Source organism: Xyrauchen texanus, chromosome 2 (genome assembly GCF_025860055.1).
Source record: "Xyrauchen texanus isolate HMW12.3.18 chromosome 2, RBS_HiC_50CHRs, whole genome shotgun sequence".
Classification (NCBI taxonomy): Eukaryota; Metazoa; Chordata; class Actinopteri; order Cypriniformes; family Catostomidae; genus Xyrauchen; species Xyrauchen texanus.
In genome coordinates, this window is record NC_068277.1 from 48140145 (window position 1) to 48164503 (window position 24359).

Below are 24359 nucleotides of genomic sequence, written 5' to 3' on the forward strand. Positions count from 1 at the left end.
CATCACCATAACCAATAAAAATAAACGTAACACACATTTCTCCCCCCTCTTCCTCTCCTAAACTCTCTCAATGAAGCTACAACGCGCAACACGCTGATCATGTGACCAAATCATGAGACATGACAAATGTCATTTCAAATAAAAGTTGGACGTTACATTAACATGAGGAGATTTAGACTGTTCTGGTAAATACAAAGAAAACTATTCGGACTTGATAAACGTTATAAACTTATTTCTCAACAATAGCTATATGTAATCAATCAATAGCTCAGCGGTTCTGCTTCAGGACCCCGATTTCACACTGGACATCAAGTGGCGACCCAACACAGTAAAAAACGCAACTGTGGGTCTCATTTTCTTTTATCGTGCACAGTTTTGCTCATTGTTTTCAAGTATAAGGGCATGTGCCAAGTGACATTTTTTTATGTTGATGTCAACAAAAGATACATGAATTATCCTTTCCCTCCTTTTAAATGTTGACAAGATTATTTATTTATATGATCCTATAATATTTATTATTCAGTTTATTTTCTAATATCAAACATAATCCAAACTGATTCACAGGAGGAAAACGTATATTATAAATAATTTGTCCATGTCTTTGAATGCCCAGACTTTAAAGCCATTTATGTCCTTGCTCTAATATTTACAGTGCAAAGACAAATTAAATATGCACAGGTAAGACCATGGATATCTTCTGTTTACTGTGGTTAGGTCAATGTGACTAGTCTTTCTAATATATATATATATATATATATATATATATATATATATATATATATATATATATACCGATCAGCCACAACATTAAAACCACCTGCCTAATATTGTGTAGGCCCCCTCATGCTGCCAAATAAGCACCAACCTCAATCATGCATTATATTATTACAAAAATACTCAATCCAGCCCATCTGGCACCAACAATCATGCCACAGTTAAAATCACTGAGATCAAAAATGTTCTCCATTCTGATGGTTGATATGAACATTAACTGAAGCTCCTGACCCGTATCTGCATGATTTTATGCACTGCACTGCTGCCACACGATTGGCTGATTAGATAATCGCATGAATGATTGTTGGTGCCAGATGGGCTGGTTTGAGTATTTGTGTAACTGCTGATCTCCTGGGATTTTCACACACAACAGTCTCTAGAGTTTACTCAGAATGGTGCCAAAAACAAAAAACATCCAGTGAGTGGGAGTTCTGTTTGGAAACGTCTTATTGATGAGGGAGGACAACAGAGAATGGCCAGACTGGTTCAAGCTGACAAAGCCTACGGTAACTCAGATAACCACTCTGTACAATTGTGGTGAAAAGAATATCATCTGTGAATGCTGTTCTGAGATGCGGGTTGGTGCTGTTTTGGCGGCACGAGGAGGTCCTATACAATATTAGGCAGGTTTTAATGTTGTGGCTGAAAGATGTGGGTAAATATACACACACACACACACACACACACACGCACACTGTATATAATAGCCTAAACCCATTTACAAACTTTAAAAACAACTGCCACAGTTTAAAAAATATGAGGTCTGAGGTCTTATAGATTCAACCAAAAATAACTTGGAAAAAAATAAAAATACCACAGTTACTGTTACTACTGTAAAATCGTGCTCTATTTTATTAAGGATGATTATGTGTACTTTGTAAATACCTTTTGTCGTCTCTTTTTCACCTGAGTGCTGTTTTGTATTTCGGGGCTGTCTACTGCTTGAGAGGTCTAACTTCCCCCAAAAGCGCTTTAAACTAGAAAATTCTCACTAGAATTCAAATGGGTCACATCAGTTTTGTGGCGCGATATTGAGCGAAGGCAGGTTGATGCGCGTGCGCTCCAGAGATACAGTAAGTAAAAGCAGAGCAGATGCACATTTCAAATGAGAAGCTTATTTAGCCAGTGATGAATGTCATAAACCTTTCCTCTGTGTCCCAAAATGTAGTTTTTATTGAAAAAAAGACTTTATATTGTTCTTTCCCTGCTGTCCGCAACCCTATCTGAACAGACCTGTGACCCATTTTTGGGTTGTGACCCAGTAGTTTAGAAGCACTGCTCTAACTGACATCAGTTAGCTACATGCATGTTTTAATCTGGTAGCTGACAAGCAACATATTTTCTTTAACCACGGTATAAAATGTACTGATGTCATAAAAACATCTTTGTTTTTGGTGTGGTAGTATCTCAACATTACCAAAAAATGGTTTGGTGTGGTAGTAGCTAGCACAATAGTATCAGTTGTTTTGTCATGCGCTAACTGATCTAGCCTATTTTCATTCTGTTTTGACTTGTTACTGCTTATTTTCATGCACTGCCAGACATACAGCTGGTCAGCTCATGTTCCCAAAATGTCTGGCATGAAAAAGCTGCAGGTGTTGTGCTTAAATCCTCCCCCCAACACCATTCTGTCACTCTTCAGTTGAATGCGCACACTGATTTTGGAGTTCTGCACCTGTGGAGAAGACATGGATATGTTGTTTTTTGGACACAATAGTGCTGTGCTGGTCCTCAGCAGGGTATACTGGTATGGCGTTACCCAACAAGACCAGATAAAAATCTCAGAACTGCTAGTTGTAATTCTGTAACTTTGTGTATTTGGAATAACTTTAAAACATGAAAAGTTGGTTACCATGATTACATATTGATGTATAAGAGAACCAGTTTCAGAGACAATTTTGTATTTTTTTATTTCTGCATAGAAGTTGTTACTAGGACATACATCTAATTTTAGAACATAATATATATTTATTTAATAAATATATACAAACACCTTTTATTTCAGATAAAAACTATAAATTCAGTGTTCCCTCAAGATAACAATTCTGCATTGACGAGCAGTGAACCCCTTAAACGCTGCAGCATTTTTGCTGATGCCTGTAATTTTTCATACCCAAATATAAAAGCTCACCTTAGACACATAGTATACATGGATAAATAATATAAATAATATTTTATGTTTATAATCTTATGACGAACATAATTTTTTAATTGATTTATATAATTTTTTGTTGTCCTTATTTCGCAAGCATGTAACTCATGCTCTGTTTGCTCTGTCTCCCCGCACAAAGAGTTAAATCATTCCACTAGATGGCAGCAAGTAATGAAAAGAGATTTTCCTTTATTACATTTGTCTTTGTTGTCTTACAGTAATTACATTTCATGTATTTGTTCTAATGATCTTTCAAACTATGGTGTTTTGGCAACTAAATAAAATGTATGGTCACATTCATATGAATGAGAACATTCATTTGATATATGACTTGTCTATTTAAGTGCTATGTGAAATATTTAGATTCATATTTCAACATCATTACCTCAAGGTGGTGCTAATTTAGACGCAGAGGTTTTCAGGCCTTATTTTGTTATTTTATGTAACACATATGATGGAGTCACTTATGACAAACTTACATTTGTCTGGGGACTTTTATATTTTAAGCATAAACTTATTACGCACTCTTGGCCCCACCCAGGGCTGGACTGGTAATCTGACATACCGGGCATTTTCCCGGTGGGCCGACACACTTTGGGATCGATCAGGGGCGAACTGGCCTTCGGGAACCAGCCAAACTGTATGGAGATGTTAATAGGTGGAAATCGTGGGGGGGTCAGGACCCCCCCTATCTGAGTGTTGTCCCCCCCTAAAATATCATTAAAATATGTGTATTGTAAATAATATAATGATATATTCTTAAAATAATTGTTTAAGAAATAAAATGATACAAATGCAAACGGGGCAACAACAAAAAACCAGTTGGTGTCCCCTTCAAAAATTGCTCTTGAGAATTGTTATGTTTATTGTCCCCCCCAACATTTTGATGAAATTTTCGCCCCTGCAGATGTTATGGTGTATCTTTGCTAGGTTGTGATGCAGGTGGTTTTCAGTTGTCTGAAAGAACAGCAAAGATTCATGCAGAGACTCTGGGGATGACAGGCTGGACAGCAGGTTTAGTAGGTTCAGCTGTGTGTCATGTGCATAGTAGTGGTAGGAAAAGTTATGTGCCTTAATGATTTGGCCCAGTGAGGTTGTATAAATAAGATGAGGAGGGGTGCAAACACTGATCCCTGAGATACCCTGTTGGTTAGCTGAAGTGACTAGACAGCTTGAAGGATCTGCCAGTGAGGTACAATAGGACTCACACTAGTGAAGTGCAGTGCACATGATGCCCATTTCAGAGGGGATGGAAAGGAATGATCTGGTAACTCTATGTGTTGAAGGCAGCAGACAAGTCTAGCAGAATGAGGACAGATGATCTACAGGCAGCTCTTGCCAGCTACAGATTTACAGCAACATAGATTAGTGCAGCCTCTGAGGAGATCAGTGCAGACTGTTGGCCATTCAGCAGGTTGCTCTGTGAAAAATCTAAAAGTGACTACACAGTGTGTGTGCGCCAATGTGGCAAAGTACCTAAGTGTCAATTCCCTTGATGTTCCTCCTCATTGGAAATGCATGTTTTAGAAAATATTGTCCAGAATGCCCATAAATATTTTAGAGAAGCCCTGTCCCCTTGAGACTGGCCTTAAGCAAAAAGATGGAAAGTAGTGCTGTTCATCAGCTAGGGTTCGTTGATGTTACTATTTTGGTAGTTAAAAACAACCAGAGGCAAGTTTAGGTTTTCAATAAATTATTATAGTCCCCTACTGTCATAAGTTCTATATTTGCACAAGTATAATCCATTTTCATTTAGACAGATTGGGAACTGGTTAAACTGTGCATGCACCATTATCCCTGATGTTGTTTTAACCCAGATAAATTGAGTACAATAAACACAAATCCTAACATATTCCATAATTTGTGTTAGATGGATGGTTTGTGATTTCTCTCATTCTACTGTAATGTTTTTAGTTCAAACAATTTATCTGAGCTGGTTTTAGTCCGTTGTCAATGGCAACAACATGAACCTTGAGGCAAATGGGCTACAACAGCAGAAGACCATGTCGGGTTCAACTTCTGTCAGCCCAGAACAGAAAGCTGAGGCTGCATGAGATGTTTTGCTCACTACAATTGTACTGTAGCTCCCTCCAGTAGTCAACACGAAACACAAGGTCTTGTTTAAGAAAACAGGGTTTTATTTCTCCAACATATGTCAACCCTTGAGAACTGGGTGGAAAAAGTGAAAAGAAATAAAAGAATACAATAATAAAATGCATGTACGTATGTCTGGAATTCACAGTTGTGCCACTTTAGCTACACACTAGTTAACACAAAACTATACACCACAAAAACCCAGATACAAATGAAACATACCTCGTAGGCTGCTTTCTACTTAAGAGGGGCTAAATCATAAATTCTTCTTCCTAGTCTTCTTTCTTCTCAGGTAATCTATGTCCAGATGTATTTCGATTCTTAATATTTACTTAGCTTTGAGAGCTCTTGCCATGCTTTGATTTTAGCGCTTTTCTTGCAGGTGTTGTGTCTATTAATTACGAGCGGTACACAGGATCAGCGCTAATTAGTTCCACCTCTAGGATCTCCTATTATTTTTCAGGTAGGAACCAAAAACGGTAACAAACTTAACTAAAAAATGTGAGGCAGTTACATGTACAGAGTGGTTATCTGAGTTAACATAGCCTTTCTGTCAGCTTGAACAAGTCTGGCCATTCTCTGTTGACCTCTCATCATTGCAAGATACACTGTATTAAGTGGCAAAGCTTGTACTGTGTACTTCGCATAAAGTATACAGATTAAGTGCAACAGTACTAAAGTTAATGAAAAAGTTACTTACAAGTTAATGAATTAATACTATTTTGTTATTTGAACTAAACAAATGAAGTCTACATTACTTAATCAAGTGGTTTTGTCAATTGCTTGATCTGTTGCCTCAACTACACATTGATATAGATATAGAAAAAAAAGTAAAATTAACTTGTCAGGGCTTACTTAGTATGCATACGGATAAATTCTGCTCCTGAACACAAGTGAACGTTTTGTGATAATCCAAAATATTAAAATCATTTTCCCTGTAATTAACTAATATGATCACTAAAATATTTGACTAACAGAAACACAGAGGGCTCTATTTTCGTGAGTGCGCAAAGCGCAGTGCCAAGCGGTACGACGTGCGCAACGTCTGATCCAATTTTCGTGAGAGTGCAAAGTGTAAGTGGGAGTGTTTGTGCTACTGTGGGTGGGGGCGTGAAAACTATAGGTGTATTGTATGTAAATGAAGTGGTGCAAAGCACAATTTGTTATTTTCTTAAGAATTTGGTCATTGCGCCAAGACGATTCAATACCTCCTCTTAACTTGGCGCAAAGTCCAAATTCAGTTCCTGCTTTTGCAGTTTGGAGATTTCACAAGCAGGTGGTAAAGTTCATGTTCAAACTCTTAATATACAGTAGTAGAACATTTAATTAAGTCCCTGACAATCACTGTTGTAGCTGTTTTGAGGAAATAAATAGAGATTGTGTTAAACTATCTAAAGTTCATGGCTTATTTTTCAACTATTATCATCATTATGTTTATACTGTATGTACAACTGCATTTGTAATCTAATTTATACTGGTATTTTCCCTCCCGTTGTCATAGAGGGATATTTAAGTCACTGCAAAAGGGGCTGATGATTGTTTTGACCACTTCATTATTTTAAGTGTAATTTGAATTTAGAAATACATTTGGTTCAATCAATTGAATAAATAAATGTATTTATCAAAATCAGAAGTGCGTGCTGATACAATCACTGTTAATACTAGCCATGATTTGTGTGTCAGAAGATGAAAACTATATATTAATAATATTTCATCTCTATAGTTTAAAAGAGCATATATCCAAATTCTGACAAGAATCACATATTATATGTGTTTATAAGAAGTGTGCCACTGTCATAGGAATATGCCTGACATTCATTAAAGACTCAGTTAATGCAGAAAAGAATGTAAGTCCATATTATATTTTTTTTTATTCATTGCATACAGTCCATTTACACTGCCAACATCCTATGAATGTGCTGTCTTAGTTTAAATCGCTGGTGCTTGAGGGAATGGACTAATAGGACGCAGATGCCGGAATAACCAGAGAAAACTTCAGAATTAAATTGCACTTGGTCCAGCCTTTATGTGCATTGTGTGGGCAATTTTATTTTCCAAACCCACTTGCACCTAGACTTAGCGCATGCCTGCATGAAAATAGCAAAACGTTATGGCCATGCCCACTGACTTTGCGCTTATGACTTAAGGCCCCAAGTGACATTTGGAATTTGAAGGAAATTATAATTTGAAAATATAGCCTTTTATACGCTCTGACCTTTCTGTGGAATTTTATTAGTATTACAGATTACAAATGAAATGACAAAATTCAACCAGGGTACAAATCGAGTTCTAAAATAATGTTCTGGAGCAACTGTAAATTCACTGTATTGTAATTAAAACCATATTATTAATTAAATTAATGTCATGCCACCTTTACTTAAGTCTGCGAGTCTTTCTGATATAACTTGATTTGATTTGCAGAAGATTTTTGGTGAGTCAAAAATCCTTACATTCAAATATAGTCTGTGTGATATGTCAAACCCTTACTGCAGCAAAAGAAATAAAACTGTGGCAACAATGTTAAATGAGTTAAAAATCACAGTACAAGAAAAAGTACTGTACATACTGTACTCACATGCTGCTTGCCTGCTGTAGGGGAGGGTTTCATTGTTTCTTGCTCTGAAACAATATAGAAAATTATTTCATATTAAAAAGGATTAACATATAATCATAAAACTGCTAAAAAATGCTGATTGCAGACAATCATCAAACATGCAAAGATCTAATGGTATATAATGATATGTGCACTGATTTTATTGTTTGGAGAGAATTAAAAGAATTTTGGGAGAGTTTTATTTGGAAAAATGCATACAGCTTTGTAGGGCAAGGGGCGCTGCCAGTGGAAACGGGGAGTAAAAGAATAAACAGAAAAATGTTTTGAGGTTTTTGCAGTTACATGGGTTTGCAGTGAGAGCTGGTCACTTGCACAAAATATATTATGTAATCCTTCTCTAAATATAAATATAGATAAGTGAGGTCAGCTATTGTTTACCAGCAAGATCATGAAATAGCATTTATGAATAATACATTTGTGCCATGTGTGTTTTAAATGGATAGTTCACCCAAAAATGAAAACTCTCTCATCATTTACTCACCCTTATGCCATCCCAGAAGTGTATGGCTTTCGTTCTTCTGCTGAACACAAAAGAAGATTTTTAGAAGAATATCTCAGCTCTGTTGATCCATACAATGCAAGTGAATGGTGGCCAGAACTTTGAAGATCCAAAAAGCATATAAAGGCAGCATAAAACTAACCCAATCAACTGCAGTGTTTAATCCATGTCTTCAGAAGTGATATGATCGGTGTGGGTGAAAAACAGATCAATATTTAAGTATGTTTTTACATTAAATCTCCACTTTCACACTCTTCATTTGTTTTTGGCGATTCACATTCTTCATGCATATTGCCACCTACTGGGCAGTGAGGAGAATTTATAGTAAAAAAAAAAAAGGACTTAAATATTGACCTGTTTCTCACCCACAACTATCATATCTCTTCTGAAGACATGGATTTAACCACTGTAGACTGATGGATTACTTTTAAGGAGTCTTTATGTGCTTTTTGGATCTTCAAAATGCTAACCAACATTCACTTGCATTTTATGGACCTACAGAGCTGAAATTTTCTTCTAAAATCTAATTTGTGCTCAGCATTAGAAAGTAAGTCATACACATCTGGGATGGTGTGAGGGTGAATAAATGATTTTCATGTTTGGGTGAACTATTCCTTTAACACATTTGTTGATCATCACTGTCAAAATAGTTTTTGTGCAAAGTTTTCTTCCAGACTTCAGAATATGTATACATGGAACTTGGGTTTAGAGCATGGAAACTCTGTTTCCATGGTAATTCAAAACAAACAGGGACATGTTTTCCACTTTAGTCTGTCCTGCTCAATCATTCTACATTAGCTCAAATCAGTCTCTGATGGCATCAAACTTGGAAAAATACAAAATAAAAATTCTCATATCAGAATTAAAAGTTGTCAGGCTGAAAGTGTATGTGTAAAGACTACTAAATTGAATGAGGCAAATGGAGAAACAGATGGGGGAGGGGTTATAGAAAGATCCCCCGAAAGATAGAATGTAAATGAAAGAATGGCAGAATTTTCAGAGTGAGTCATTTGTATAATCTCTCTCTCTCTCTCTCTCTCTCTCTCTCTCTCTCTCTCTCTCTCTCTCTCTCTCTATGCTACTACAGTTTTATCTGCCTTTTTTCCAATAGAGCTTTTTAAATTAGAACTTCAAAGATTATAGTAGTCACATGCAGAAACTTCTGTTTCAGAGAATAGCTGCATTTAAAGTTGAAATTATTTCCAAATTCTATCATTCTGTTTCAAGTTGTTATAACAACTTGTTTCAGATCAGTACAGACAGGACAATTCTGAAGTAGCTAAGTAACTGTGTCTAACTGTTGAAAAATCTGACACTGGTGGGAGAATGGGTTAAAGATTTCCCCTTGCTCTTTATCGAATTCTTACACCATACCAACAGTTCTGGAGAACATTGAGCAATGCAGCAGACTGTAAATTGAGGGAGACAATACAGAGAGAGAGAGAGGAGAAAAAAGTGAAAGAAACTGTCTGAGATAGAGAGGAGAGAGAGTGAGAGACATAGAAGACAGAGCAGGTTGGGGGGGGGCTCATGTTGCAATAGCTAATTTGACACAACAGAAGCCTTGGCTGAAGTATGCTCTCTCCTGTAGGCCAGCTGGCTGTGAGCACAGGGATTTGGGTGTCCCCTAAGTGTGGATACTACTCTTGTATGCTCCCAATCCTTTATCTTCAGCTTTTCAGCACGGGGGCATCTTGGCAAAATGCTAAGAGCTTTGAAAGAACTGTCTATGACTGGAACATTTGCTTTCAATGTAATGACATAATGTTTCTCTAACACAAACACTCTGTTGTAGAAATGTAGCATGTACAAATACATTTTCTACCACAATATTCTCTCGCACAGTGCCAATCCTGAAATGTGTAAATATTAAAAATAGCCTAAAATATTTTTTAGTGTGTTAACTATAAGAACCAAATTATAAAACAGATCAAACATAATAAACCATGAACAAGAGTAAATGAATGATGACTGTAAAGACTGATATCATATTAAAATGGCATTAAGACCAATTAACAGTGAATTAATTTAAATTAAAGGAATGTTTCACCCAAAAAGGAAGGTTCTCTTATCGTTTACTCACCCTCATGTAATTTCAGATGTGTGACTTTCTTTCATAGAATAATTTTTCAGCTCTGTAGGTCCACACAATGCAAGTGAATAGTGAGCAGAACATTTAAGCTCCAAAAAAGCACATAAAAGTAATTCACAAGACTTAGTGGTATAATCCATGTCTTCTGAAGTGATAAAAAGGTTTTTTGGGGTGAGAACATACCAAAATAGAACACCTTTTTCCAAAATAAACCTTGACATCAGCAGTCTCTTTGGTGATCATGATTTCAAGATCGATTACACTTCCTAGTGCTTGACTCTTTTGCAGAGCACTAGATTGTTCTAGGAAGTGTAATTGAGCTTGAAATCATGATCACCAAAGAGACTGCTGATGTCAAGGTTTATTTTGGAAAAAGGTGTTATATTTTGGTCTGTGATTGTGCCTGGAGACTGTTGTCAAGATGTACAGTGAAAAAGGAGTTACATTTTGGTCTGTTCTCACCCAAAACCGATTGTATCGCTTCGAAAGACATTGATTAAACCATTTGAGTCTTATGAATTATTATTATGCTGCCTTTGTATTTTTTGTAGCTTCACAGTTTCGTTTATCATTCACTTGCATTGTGAAGACCAACAGAGTTGAGATATTCTTCTAAAAATGTTTGTTTGTGTTTTGCAGAAGAAAGTCATACATATCTGGGATGTCATGAGAATATGTAAATGATGAGAGTATTTACATTTTTTGCTGAACTATTCCTTTAAATTCTGATAAAAAAAATATTTAAGAACCATATAGCTTTTTGAATAGATATAACACACATACACTGATCAGCCACAACATTAAAACCACTGTCAAGTGAAGTGAATAACATTTATTATCTCGTTGCAATGACACCTGTGAAGGGGTGGGATATATTAGGCAGCAAGTTAACATTTCAGTCCATGTTTTTGAAGCAGGAAAATTGGGCGAGCGTAAGGATCTGAGCGATTTTGACAAGGACCAAATTGTGATGGCTAGATGACTGGGTCAGAGCATCTCCAAAACAGCAGGTCTTGTGGGGTGTTCCTGGTATGCAGTGGTTAATACTTACCAAAAGTGGTCCAAGGAAGGACAACTGGTGAACCGGCAACAGGGTCATGGGAGCCCAAGGCTCATTGATGCGCTTGAGGAGCGAAGGCTAGCCCATTTGTTCCGATCCCACAGAAGAGCTACTGTAGCACAAATTGCTGAAAAACTTTCCATGATAGAAAGGTGTCAGAACACACAGTGCATATGGGGCTGCATAGCCACCGACCGGTTAGAGTGCCCATGCTGACGCCTGTCCATCGCAGAAAGCGGCACGTGTGCATCAGAACTGGACCATGGAGCAGTGGAAAAAGGTGGCCTGGACTGATGAATCAAGTTTTCTTTTGGATCATGTGGATGATATGTCTGTGTGCATCATTTACCTGGGGAACAGATGGCAGCAGGATGCACCATGGGAAGAACTCAGGCCGGCAGAGGCAGTGTGATGTTCTGGGCAATGTTCTGCTGGGAAAACTTGGGTCCTGGCATTCATGTGGTTGTTACTTTGACACGTACCACCTACCTAAAAATTGTTGCATACCTTGTACACCCCTTCATGACAACGGTATTCCCTGTGGCAGTGGCCTCTTACAGCAGGATAATGCACCCTGCCACACTGCAAAACTTGTTCAGGAATTGTTTGATGAACATGACAAAGAGTTTAAGGTGTTGACATGACCTCCAAATTCCCCAGATCTCAATCCGATTGAGCATCTATGGGATGTGATGGACCAACAAGTCCGAACCATGGAGGCCCCACCTCACAACTTACATGACTTAAAGGATCTGCTGTTAATGTCTTGGTGCCACATACCACTGGACACCTTCAGAGGTCTTGTGGAGTCACGAGGGGGACCTACACGATATTAGGCAGGTGGTTTTTATGTTGTGGCTGATCGTGTGTATTGAGTTTCAATATACGTATGTATTATATGTATAATATATAGTATAAATGTATGATAAAGACAAGATTAAATAAGCATTTTAAATATATTATATAAATTATAATAAAAGTGCATACCTTCTTTTTGCACTCTTGTTTCACATTCTTGGCACTTTTTGTTTTACTTTTTTCTGCTCCAGAAGGGTAGCTTCTTTTTGAAGCCATCTCTCATTAACTACCTGGTGCACAACCCAAAAAGAAATAAAATAATAAATAATATAAATTGTTATAATTATAATAATTTATTAGGAAACATGCAACTCCTCTAAAGTTTATATTACATTTATATTTGTATGTTTATATTTGATATGTATTATGTGCTATATTTGCATTGCCCTCACATTCCAGATTCCATTTTTAAGCCCACTGGTTGTGAAAACATTATGACTTTTTCCTGACTAAAAAAGGCAAAGTGTACTTATTTTGTGTTTCTAAAGTGACTTATTCTCCCTGATATGCTGAACAAATCACAATGAACACTTCATTTGAAGAAACCACCATCCACTTTACACCAGTCAGTTCATGAATTCAAGAAAGGCATGAAAAATATAATATTGCTGAGATGTACTGCATTTCAATTAGCTATCAGGGAACAGGAGGATAAGTGTCAAGGCCCACAGTGGAACGCCATGTAGCGTACCTTCTTAAGCAGTACACTGTACACACTATTTGATTTAATATATTTAAGGGGGTTTAGATGGGCAAGGAGGAGGCGAGAACCGGCTTATTAATATAAATAATATTTAATTAAATAAAAAGACACACAAAAACAGGGTAGCTGACCATTTTATGCTTTCTATATGCAGTCTTCATAAACTAAAACATTTCCAAAGACTATAGAGTTTTTTATCCACTAAGGTTGCTGAATTTTTGACAACTGCAAATTGCAACAATGGCACCTGGCAGGCCAAGGATGATTTCTACATCAGAGGCATGTACTGCACCGTGTGTCGTCAAGGGTGGTCTGGTGGAGACCGTCTCAGTGAGTCTTTCAGTCCTTTCCAAATCCCTTTTAAAATATAAAGAGTTTAATTTGATTGCTTTTATGGATAAATCATTTTAAATACCCTTTCTAAGTGCCAACTTTAGCATGTGTAGTGGTTAAACAGAGAACTCAAGGCCATGTGACATTATCCATTTTTCAATCAATGCCAAACATGAATGGACACTACAAGTTAGCCGAAGATCAACGGTGGAACTCAAGAACTGTAACTGTAATAATGTTGCCAAGCTCATAAATAACAATTCATATCACCGGTTTAATTAGCTTTTAATCCACAGAATAAACACTATTGTAATTATTTGTGATATGGTACACCTTTTCTGTGTTCTCAATACTGTTTCTAAATGTTCACAGGTGTTTAGGTTCTCAATGCTTAGCCTGAAATCTGACCATAGTTGTTGATATAACTACGAAGAAGTCACCTGTAATTGGCAGATTCTGTGGGGACGAAAGCCCTTCACCAGTAAGACGCTCTGGGAACTCTCTGCATATATTTGTTTTATGTCAAATGGCTACAATAACTAAGTTGGATTTTTTTTCTACATTCCAGGAAGTCTCGAGTACAAAATCTAGCAGTGGTCGGCTGAAAATTATACATACTGTGGTGTTAAAGAAACAGCACACAATCGAGACTGCCGTTGTTTTGAAATTCAAACTGTTAACACGAGACCGCATCAAATCTGTGCTGATATTCAGGGCAGCTGATCCACAGCACGTCTGCCAGTGTGATATTGCTTTTATACAACAAATCAATAATGAAGTAAATAATAATGAGGTTTCAGGAAAAAATGGCTAATTAGTTTCCTTCATTTCTGCTCTGCCAGCAAAAAAGTTCCAGAAGAAGCATCAAGTAGGACTCCACTCTCTGGTTCTGTGTTGGGAAGACGTAATCTGGCAGAGTTTGGATTGCTCAGACACACTTCTTTTGAACGGCTGATTTCAGTGGTGGATAAGGGAAGCACTGCAGTTTTAAAAATCTTTTAAGCATTATTTAAAGTAAAGTTAGTTGATGATAATAACATTTATTATAAAGGGATTTCTATAGTTTACAGTGAAGAAATTGCGTAGGTTCTTTCTGAATTATCATTAAAAATAGTCCTGTATGACTACAATCTGGAAGGACATTTAAAGAAGCCAAAATCTCCAATAGTCTGTAGAAAACTGGGTGTTTCAACCCCCATCTTTTGGGCATTTCAGCTTAATTGCAAAGCACCCATTGAATGCAGAACATTTTTGGGGCTGCCAATAGAACCCGGAAGTAACAGTAACTTCATCTGTGATTAGCAACCTCAAAATAGTTCAGAATTGTAACTATTTCTTATTGATTTTATGTTATAGCGTGAAGCATACAGTATGTTCCCTCAGAAAACCTTTCTGGATCTGGTTAAGAATTTGTATTATTTTTGCTGGGTGACCTTCATGTGCTCACTCTTTGAGAGAGATTACTTTAGACTCCACCTCAGGATAATTGTCATGGTTTAATGCTTAATGCTTACATATTACATTATAATATTGTACTGCTTTGCACAAGGACAAAGCAGACATCATCAGCTCAGTGCAGTACCTTTGCTATAAACCTTACTAGCTCAAGAGAGCATCTCAGTAGGCATGGCACTTGGAGTGTAACTGCTCCTTTATGCATAAAGGGTGCACTGACTCTGTCCCATAACTTTGTACTGTAATGACAATTGCTTTTGACATAACACTCTTTCATACTGAACCTTTCATCAGGTGTGTCACACTTCTTTGAACTTGAGATCACAGAATGTCAGCTATTTGTATGGCCATCCAGCACTTTTAATGTATGCAAAATGTACATATGTTAAATGTATGCAATACTCTAAAAACATCTGACCCGATTTGTTAGTGCCTATTCTATACTACAGTATTGCCAGTTGAGACTCTGTTTTGGATACTCCATAGAGGTCGCGACTCTGATGGCAAAATCAAACATGTGAATTTTTTTCTGCAACAATACTTCTAATGGATATTCTTAGTGGGGATTCCAAAAGAACATGCCAGAAGAATGGGACCTGGAGTTTAATCAGCCCCTGTGTGTCCCTTCCTCACAAACAAGTTATAAACTCAGTATAAAATACTATTTACTATCACACTGGTAACAACACTTTTACAGCCTGTAGAGAGCCTAAACTTTAAAAACTGGTGAGGCAGATTTTAAAATAAAAAATCCACTTTGTTTTTGTCAAGAAAAGCCTGGTCCACAAGATATACTCTGCATTCAGACAGGGTGGGACGGAAGCAGACTCGCTCGAGAAAGTTTTACCTGTTTTGACACCAACCTTTCACCATCTGTATACCAGCATAGAATATGAGTGTGTGTTAATGCTTTACAAGCATTCTGGCAGTGTAGGTCGCACATGTCTGAAGACTGGCAAATGGAGTGTTAGTCATTTTTCTTGTTGACCAGGTGAGGGCAGCACTAACATATTTATGGCTCAGCATGAGGAACACATTCTCCTATTCACTAACATTTTTGAAATACAAACGATAACTGCAACAGCTGCAGATGGACAAACCTGAATCCTTAAACGCATACCTCTGGTCTTAAGGTACCTCATTCTACCCCCTGTACCTCATCCATTTTTTGGAGTTGTGACCAAACCTCCTCCTCTCTATTATAAATAGTTTAACTCACACAAACAAAACAACAACAACCGCCATTCACCAGTAAGTGGTGGTGACGTCACCACGATGCTTGTGCCAGGCTATGTGCACGTTTAGGCCATGTGAAGTGTCGTATGCCCGCTGACAGGAGGTCACGGGACAGATCCAACAGGTGACATGGGTCGACTAACTGAGATGACTGGCTGATGCACCACCTGTGCCCCCTACTGTGCCAACTTGCTGTGCTTTATCCACCCGGCGCTCTGCTCGTTGTTGTGTGTGTCGCTACTCTGCCCTCCTTTGTTGTTGGAAGGTGACTGCCTCCAACTGGCCAGTAGCGTCCTTCACAAGCCTCCTCCAAAGAGGCCGATCTTGACACCGCTGGTACCAGTCATCGGCAAGTCCACTCAGCTCCACATCCTCCAGTACCACATCGCTCCATCTCTTCTCCAGCCCATGCCGTGCCCGCTTAGCCCCCTCTATCCGGCCAAACAAAAGCTGTTTAGGCATGCGGTGGTCGGGCATGCGGGCTACATGACCCAGCCAACGCAACCTTGCCTGCCGGAGGAGCTTAATAATGGGACTTTGTCCACATCATTCGAGGATTTGTGAGCTCCTCACACAATCCAGCCTGGTTAACCCAGGATAGCCAATATAGACTGTTCCCTCCCCGCTTTTGTTTTGTCATGGCGCTTTGTAGCCACCACAGCGGCCAAATGGGGGCTCTGGATGGGTGCGAGGGGCTGGTAACCCCTTCACCTTCAACTGATTATCACTAAACCAACACACACACACAAACAAACCAAATTTGCACGATGTACACTGGTGGCCAAAAGTTTGGAATAATGTACAGATTTAGCTGTTTCGGAAGGAAATTGGTACTTTCATTCACCAAAGTGGCATTCAACTGATCAAAGTATAGTCAGGACATTACTGATGTAAAAAAACAGCACCATCACTATTTAAAAAAAATAAATACATTTTGATCAAATCTAGACATGCCCCATTTCCAGCAGCCAACACCTTATCCTTGAGTAATCATGCTAAATGTATAATTTGGTACTAGAAAATCACTTGCCATTATATTAAACACAGCTGAAAGCTATTTGGTTTGTTAAATGAAGCTTATCATTGTCTTTGTGTTTGTTTTTGAGTTGCGACAGTATGCAATAGACTGGCAAGTCTTAAGGTCAATATTAGGTCACAAATGGCAAAAAAAGAAACAGCTTTCTCTAGAAACTCATCAGTCAATCATTGTTTTGAAGAATGAAGGATATACAATGCTTGAAACTTCCAAAAAATAAATAAATTAAGATTTCATACAAAGGTGTGCACTACAGTCTTCAAAGACAAAGGACAACTGGCTCTAACAAGGACAGGAAGAGATGTGGAAGGCCAGATGTACAACTAAACAAGAGGATAAGTAGCAAAGCATGTGAGCGGAGCAGTGATAATTCCACCTGAGCGGAGAGCAGCTTTTTGAAGATTCCGCTCTGTCAGGCCTCTCAGTGTCGCTCCCTCAACCCAGAATGCGCTTCGTGATATGCTAAATAAGCAATAAGACTGAGGCTATGGAGCTCAAACATTGGTTTAGTAAAGTTAGTCTAAATAAATTCAAAGTATAAATCAAAGTTAAGAACGAGGAAATCGAAAGTGCGAGGAGAGACCGTGAGAATTAGCGAATATTACTTTTGGAATCGTATGCATCAAAATGCTAGAGAGCACGAGTATGTGCTGCAAACATGGTAGTGCAGCAGAAGGTGAGCTAGTAGGCTACACTACTATTCGATAATAAAATAATAGAGAAGTAGATAGTAATGTATCTTGTAGTTTTGTAATCATGTCAGTGCAGCTGCCAGCTAGATGCAGGCCCGGTTCTGCAGGGTTGCGAACGTTAGAGCACCCTCAATTGAATATGTAAGCTTAATAAAACTGTGTATTGGCAAAGCATATTTCCTTGAATCCCGGCGAACGTGCAAAGAAAATCCCTGCATCAAATCCAGTAAACATGTATGAACTTGCAGATCAGTGTGTCCTAATTTGCAGGTGCAGCATGCTGCTTTCATACCTCCATTGTACAATTGAGCATTTGATTAGTAAAGATTTCCACTCTCGTAAAGAGAATTTCATAGCAGAATTATCTCACTCAATCGACCACCTGTTGCTTTCGATTTCTGTTTTGGGATAAAGTTGCACATAACTGCTGGTCAATTTCCCAAAGCCAAATCCACACCTTAACGATAAGTGAAACGTAAAACAAAACTGACTAGATTAGTGGTTGCGGATAACATCTTCCGACATCGCTTGCTGCATTCTTGCGCAGAGAAAAAAGCTATAAATGATTGTACATTACAAAAAAAAACTTTTCTTAATTGAAGGCTGTGTAATTTGTGAATTAAATGATTTGTATTTGTTTTGGGATCATTAAACATGATTTTATCATAATATATATATATATTGGACAAAATCTCAATTTCTGCAGGACAAATATGTTTTATTTGTTATATCCATGGTTAAAACTTGGTGTACATATAAAGAGTGCATGCACAAGACACATACATTACAGATTCACTTTATAATGCTTTAAAAATATCAAAGAAATACAAAGGGGGCACATGGTATCTACTTATATAATAATAAATAAATAACCACAGTCCTGTAGACTGGAAATGATTCGTTCATATAAAATTGTAAGGAATATTAATAAAGCAACAATACTGAAAAGGAGAATAACATTAACTGCTCTTTTTTTGAATATTTTAATACACCCTTTGAAACTGAACACAAAATTAGGATGAGAAATTGCTCATTTTAATTTACAGACCTAAAGTCTGATAGCAATATATCAGATACATATTTATGCATAAAATGTATAGTATAACCATTCATGGAGACAACTGAAAAACAATTATGATTTTTACTTTTACCTGTCTTCAAGGTAATGACTCAAATAAACCTTAAAGTTGAAAAGTTGTTGTATCACATGTGCTCAGCTGACAGCTTCATTGAATTCTACCCGCTCAACACCAGTTTCATGTACAACAGTAAAGAGAAGACTCAGGGGTGCAGGCCTTATTGGAAGAATTGTAAAGAAAAAGCCACTTTTGAAACAGAAAAACAAAAAGAAAAGGTTAGAATGGGCAAAGAAACACAGACATTGGACAACAAATATTTGGAAAAGAGTGTTGTGTATCAGTTACACTGTGTGGTGTGTGACAAGACAGCCACATCTATGGCAAGTGCTACAGGATGAGTGGGGTGAAATGAACAGCTAGAATGTCAAGGATTTTTTGATGAGAACTCTTTGAAGCAGTTTGAAGTTCTGATTTTTTTTTTTCAAATTGTAAAAGTAATTTTTCATTCTATTAAAGTCCTGATTATACATTGCGATCAGTTGAATGCCACTTTGGTGAATAAAAGTAAAAATGTATTACCAAAAATTTGTAATTTATTCCAAACTTTTGGCCGCCTGTGTGTGTGTGTGTGTATAAATATATATATATATATATATATATATATATATATATACAGTATATACAACTGTTAGTTCCAGTCCTCGAATCTGATTGTACAAGAGATATTACATGACCACTGATGGTCAGACACCATCAGCACTCGGACGCTTCACTGTGTTTGTATCACTCCGCTTGTGTTCGTGCCGTTCTAAACTACAAGTGTAAGAGCAGTGCAGATGTGTTAAGAGCTTCAGTTTTTCTTTTTTTTTTTTTTTTTACATTACATATGTTAGCCAGCAGGTGGTGGCAAAAGATAATTTTTGTGTGTAATATGAGCCAGTTAGGTGATGTGAAGTGAATCCACATCAGCTAGTGTTTACATAAAACAGTTCACTTAAAAATACAACGTTGCTTGTACTAGGAAAACTAGGAAATAGCTTTAAACTGCTCATCACAGCTGAGAGACACTGATTAATTACACAATGGGTGCAGTTTAAAATGGCGGGGGACATTGCGGTTTCTACAGTGATTGACCCTTGCATACCGGCTACTGCAAAATAGGGAGAAATATCCCCGCTTGGGCACTAATTTTCCACTGACAAATCTGATCTTCAGAAAGCTGACAGCATCTCTGCTTGGGAGTGGCAACAGGTGATCACACATGGTCTATCTCTCTCTCTCTCACACACACACACATACATCCTTGTTTATCCGATAACTTGGTAGAAACAGCACAAGCTGTTATGATATTATTTCTGAATTGACATTTTTGAATTACTAATGAAAGCTTGGATGCATCATTTGATTTAAAAACAGCAATGTCAGATTCTGATCTGTCATGTAAGAAAGCAGTTCTATGCACATAGAATTTATGACCGTACTCAGTTTTTCCTATTTTTTTTTTTTTTATTTACTTGTTCAATATCACACTCGCAATTGTGCTATATGACTCTAAATCAGCACTGCTATGATTACCTACGGCACTTGGCCTGCGGCCAAATCACAGCAGTGCTGATGTAGGGCCATATCACACTCTTGCTTGTATGATATTGCTTATATATATATATATATAATAAGTACAAAAATTATAGGGTAATTAGAGACCCTAGGTATGTAAGTGTTTTTTATTCTCACTTCTAATTATTTGTTTATTACAAGACAATTGAGTACTATATTCATAAAAATTTATACTTATCAACTGTGGTAAATTATCATTATTCTATATGAATGTACATATTAAACATATTACTTCTTAATCAGTGTGGCTTTGTTGTTTCAGTGATTGGCTTGGTTTACATTTGACATTGCTATTTGATGAAGAAACAACATGGAAGGAAACTATAGCAAGTACAACACATGAACAGTATGATATGACTAATTGTCATTTGGGTGTACTACTGAAATGATGTAAAGTGTGCATCTATTTAGACTAAACAATTATATTAGAAAATACTTATGTGTAACGTATGTGTAGCTTATGTGTATCATATCTGTTATGTGTAGTTCATTATGTTTTTGACAGCCAGTTGTGTCATGAAATTTCAGTGTGAATATAATAAATACTGTTCTAGATTTGTCCTGATTTGTTGCATAATCTGTTTGATATATGAAAAAGAAAACATCAAAATATATATTTTTATTCTATTATATTCTAATTGTCTTGATTATATTTAGAAAATTTGACACTATCTGGGCATTTTGTAGATCCATTTGTGATAGATATATGTGCCAGGTCTCTAAAGACACTAATACTGTATGTAAGATTTTTGGGGGAAATTCCCATGCATATAAGGGTTAAAAATAGATTATTAAAATAGATTTAATAAATTTTACCAAAGCTGGCTAAAAATTGGATATAACTCAGAAATCATTCAGAAATCTCACTCTGGAAATCACTGTCGCTGTTCCAGTATGCGGTAAGCTACCACCAGCCATTCCCCAAATCTTAACAGAAACGGGCCATGGCATGCTGCCATATAAACCCATCTCCACAACATTAGACCTCTTATGGGAAGGACGAAAGATGGGGGGACTCATTTGCCACAGATGAAGATAAGAAGAAGGAGAAGGAGGAGGAGGAATGGATAAAGGAGGACCAGAGATGGCAGCTTGTCTGGGGCTTTGGTGAAACAGCTCTGGGTCGTGGTGGCTGTACATTGTGTAGCGGCGCCTGGAGGGTCTGAACCTCTCAGTGGAGATGATCTGAATGTAGTGATGAGAAAATATTACCTCATTGACCTCAGAGAGGACAAGAGATGCATGTACAGGTAAGAGCTTTCAGATTACACTCTCATCCTGGCTGAAAAAGCACTCAGGCTTGTAATTCCTGTAGAAGCACTAACAGTGTCAGACAAGTACGTTCAATGACTAATGCAATTCAAGCATTGACACATGTTGTTTTTGTTAATTTATCTGTTCATTTGAGGTTTGCAAGTAATTATCTTTGCATTTTAATGAAGGCAGATGCTACTTGCACTCACTGCAAAAACAGATAGATACTATTTACACCCTGGTTCAAAATAGTGACAGATAATATTGGCACACCTAATTCAATACTAAAAAACAGTATAGTTTCTCCCCACAGACACCATACACAGTATAGGGGAGTCCCACACAGGGCCATCCTTTGGGTGGACGGCGAGGCGTTAGACCTCGCTATGGGCCCCGCACTTTGCTTGGGATGGCCCTGGTCCCACAGACACCCTATGCTAACCCCTACCCCTAAGCATACCCTAAACTTTTCTCACAAAAATGAACCATGATTTAACTACAGTAACCATAGTATCGTAGTATAATGGTTACTATGTTAACATCATATTACTGTAATAACGCAATTGTTAATTGCATTAAACTATGTTTTCCACCAAAACAATTCATGATTCATACAATATTTCTATAGGAAAACCATGGTTAATTTTCATACTGGTTAATCTCCTGAGACTTTCGCAAAAGGAGCGATACAATCTACACTCAACCGATGCAGGGCTGCGGGACAGAGCCATCGCCCCTCTCACATGGACGATGAAGGACTCGTGCAATCGACAAACCCCGTCTCCTTGCCGAATCAACCATTCTCTTAACACCCTGACCTTCACCATGACTAAATCACTTCTATGAAATAAACCTTTATATAAATTTTTTCATTATTATTTTTATTAGTAGTAAAGAAAATATTAAGAGTGGAGACAGGAAACAGGATGGGAAAAAAAGACATTCAAACCCAGGTCGAAAAAACACCTTCTCACTGCCATAACACCCCGCACCACTGCAGCTACAGTTTATCTATAAGCTATGATTAGGCTTTGCCATGACTTGGTTTTGCCTGTAGGATTATTTACTTATTAAAGGTGCAGTAAGTTTTTGGCCGTTCTAACTTCCACAAGACTGAGCCGTTGATTTAGCCACACCCCCTGTTTCCAAAACAGTGCACCGATAAGGTTGAAAATGTCACAAAGCCTGTTCCCACAGTTATCAAACACATCAGTATCAAAATAGAGTCCTCAACTGACAAATAATAAATCAGAATATGGCATTAAACCTTCATTCACTGCAACGACAACACCCGATGAGAAACCGCAAAATTATTGACAGGCAGAAAGCACCATTGTCTTTGGTCCGCGAACGCATTTTTGTTTGCTGTTTACAAAGTCTAGCGTTGTCACAGAGACTGGTGAGATATCTCATAACTCTTATTTCAGTGATATCATTCAGGGAGTAGGAACATTTTTTGCATACCTTTCCATGAAAAAATCCCTTACAGCAACTTTAACTCACCAAACATTTTCAGTTCTGGTCTTTTACCTACTGTGTCTGTATTTTACCTGTTTCCACACATATCTCTCAGATCTTGATCCATCCACACCATTATCCACACCTCTTGGACTCTGACCTTGCCTTACTGAAGTTGGTGGCCAAAGCTTGAATCAGTGAATATGTGTCCCCTGTTTGCCTGACACTTGTGCAGGGTGGGGAGATCACTGCAAAGCAGGCCCTCCTCACTGGCTGGCCCATAATAGACCAACACAGAGGAATTAGATGCTGTGGTAAAGTGTGAAATGCAATACAGCATACAAGTGGTCCCAATCTGTATGACTGATAAGATGCTATGTGGATGGCAACATCCACTCAGCCCATCCATTCGTCCTTGCACCCTCCACTGACTGTAGGGCTGCAGCCTTTTTATCCCACAGTAGTGGAAAACCATGATTCTCAACATGCTTGGGAACTGCTGGGGCTGGTGAGCTTCGGCTATGATCCCCAGGCCTGTAATACAAATTTCTACACCATTTACTCATGAGTAGCACTTTAAAAACTGTATTGAAAAGAACATTACATAGAGCTCTATATTGAATAGAGATTTTCTGTACATATTGTTTCATTTATTTAGGTCATGAAGAGTAGACATGATACATGTTGCATTTTACTTTTGATATTTCTTATTCCTTTGACAGGACTGTTTTATGATTTGGCAATACGAGGCAAAAATTATTTTAATCAAAATACAGTGATGACAGATAGTGTGTAACTGTGATTTCACAACTAGATTATGCCATTGTGTGTGCGTGAAGATTTGTTTGTGCATGGTAAAATGCAGTGGAAACATCCCACTTGAATTCCGTCACTGGGCTTGCAGGTCTTAACTTGTCATTGGTCTCATATCAAGCCTGCTTTTCACAACCCAGTGCTCATACTGTTTACACAATCAATATACTTATAGGATTATAGTGTAGCCCTTGCCAACTAAAACTGGAATAATGTATTTATCAAAACAATGTTTTGAAACAGTGTTTTAATTTGTTTCTTTTTGTCATTTTAGAAAATGCTTCTCTTTTTTTGTTTTTTATTGCAAGTGTTTTACAACCACAGTTTTAGCATGATAGCATGGGAAGTTGGAATGTTGGGTCTGAATGTTCCAGTACTCTGACATTAGCCCCATTATGCAAAGTTACTGAGAAGCGGCATCTCCCATCAGACATTTATGCGTGCTGCCATCGGAAGCGCTTTGATACTGCTGCGTGGGAGACCTGGGGTGTGTCTCATCTTGTCCTAGTTCCCTATGTCAAGAATCAGTATATCTTGAAC

The 24359-nt window shown here is 37.7% G+C and overlaps 1 pseudogene; it reads left to right on the forward strand.

Moving 5' to 3' along the window:
• The first annotated feature begins 13127 nt into the window (after positions 1-13127).
• LOC127655420 (inactive serine protease PAMR1-like) lies at positions 13128-23614 on the forward strand (annotated as a pseudogene).
• Positions 23615-24359: the final 745 nt, after the last annotated feature.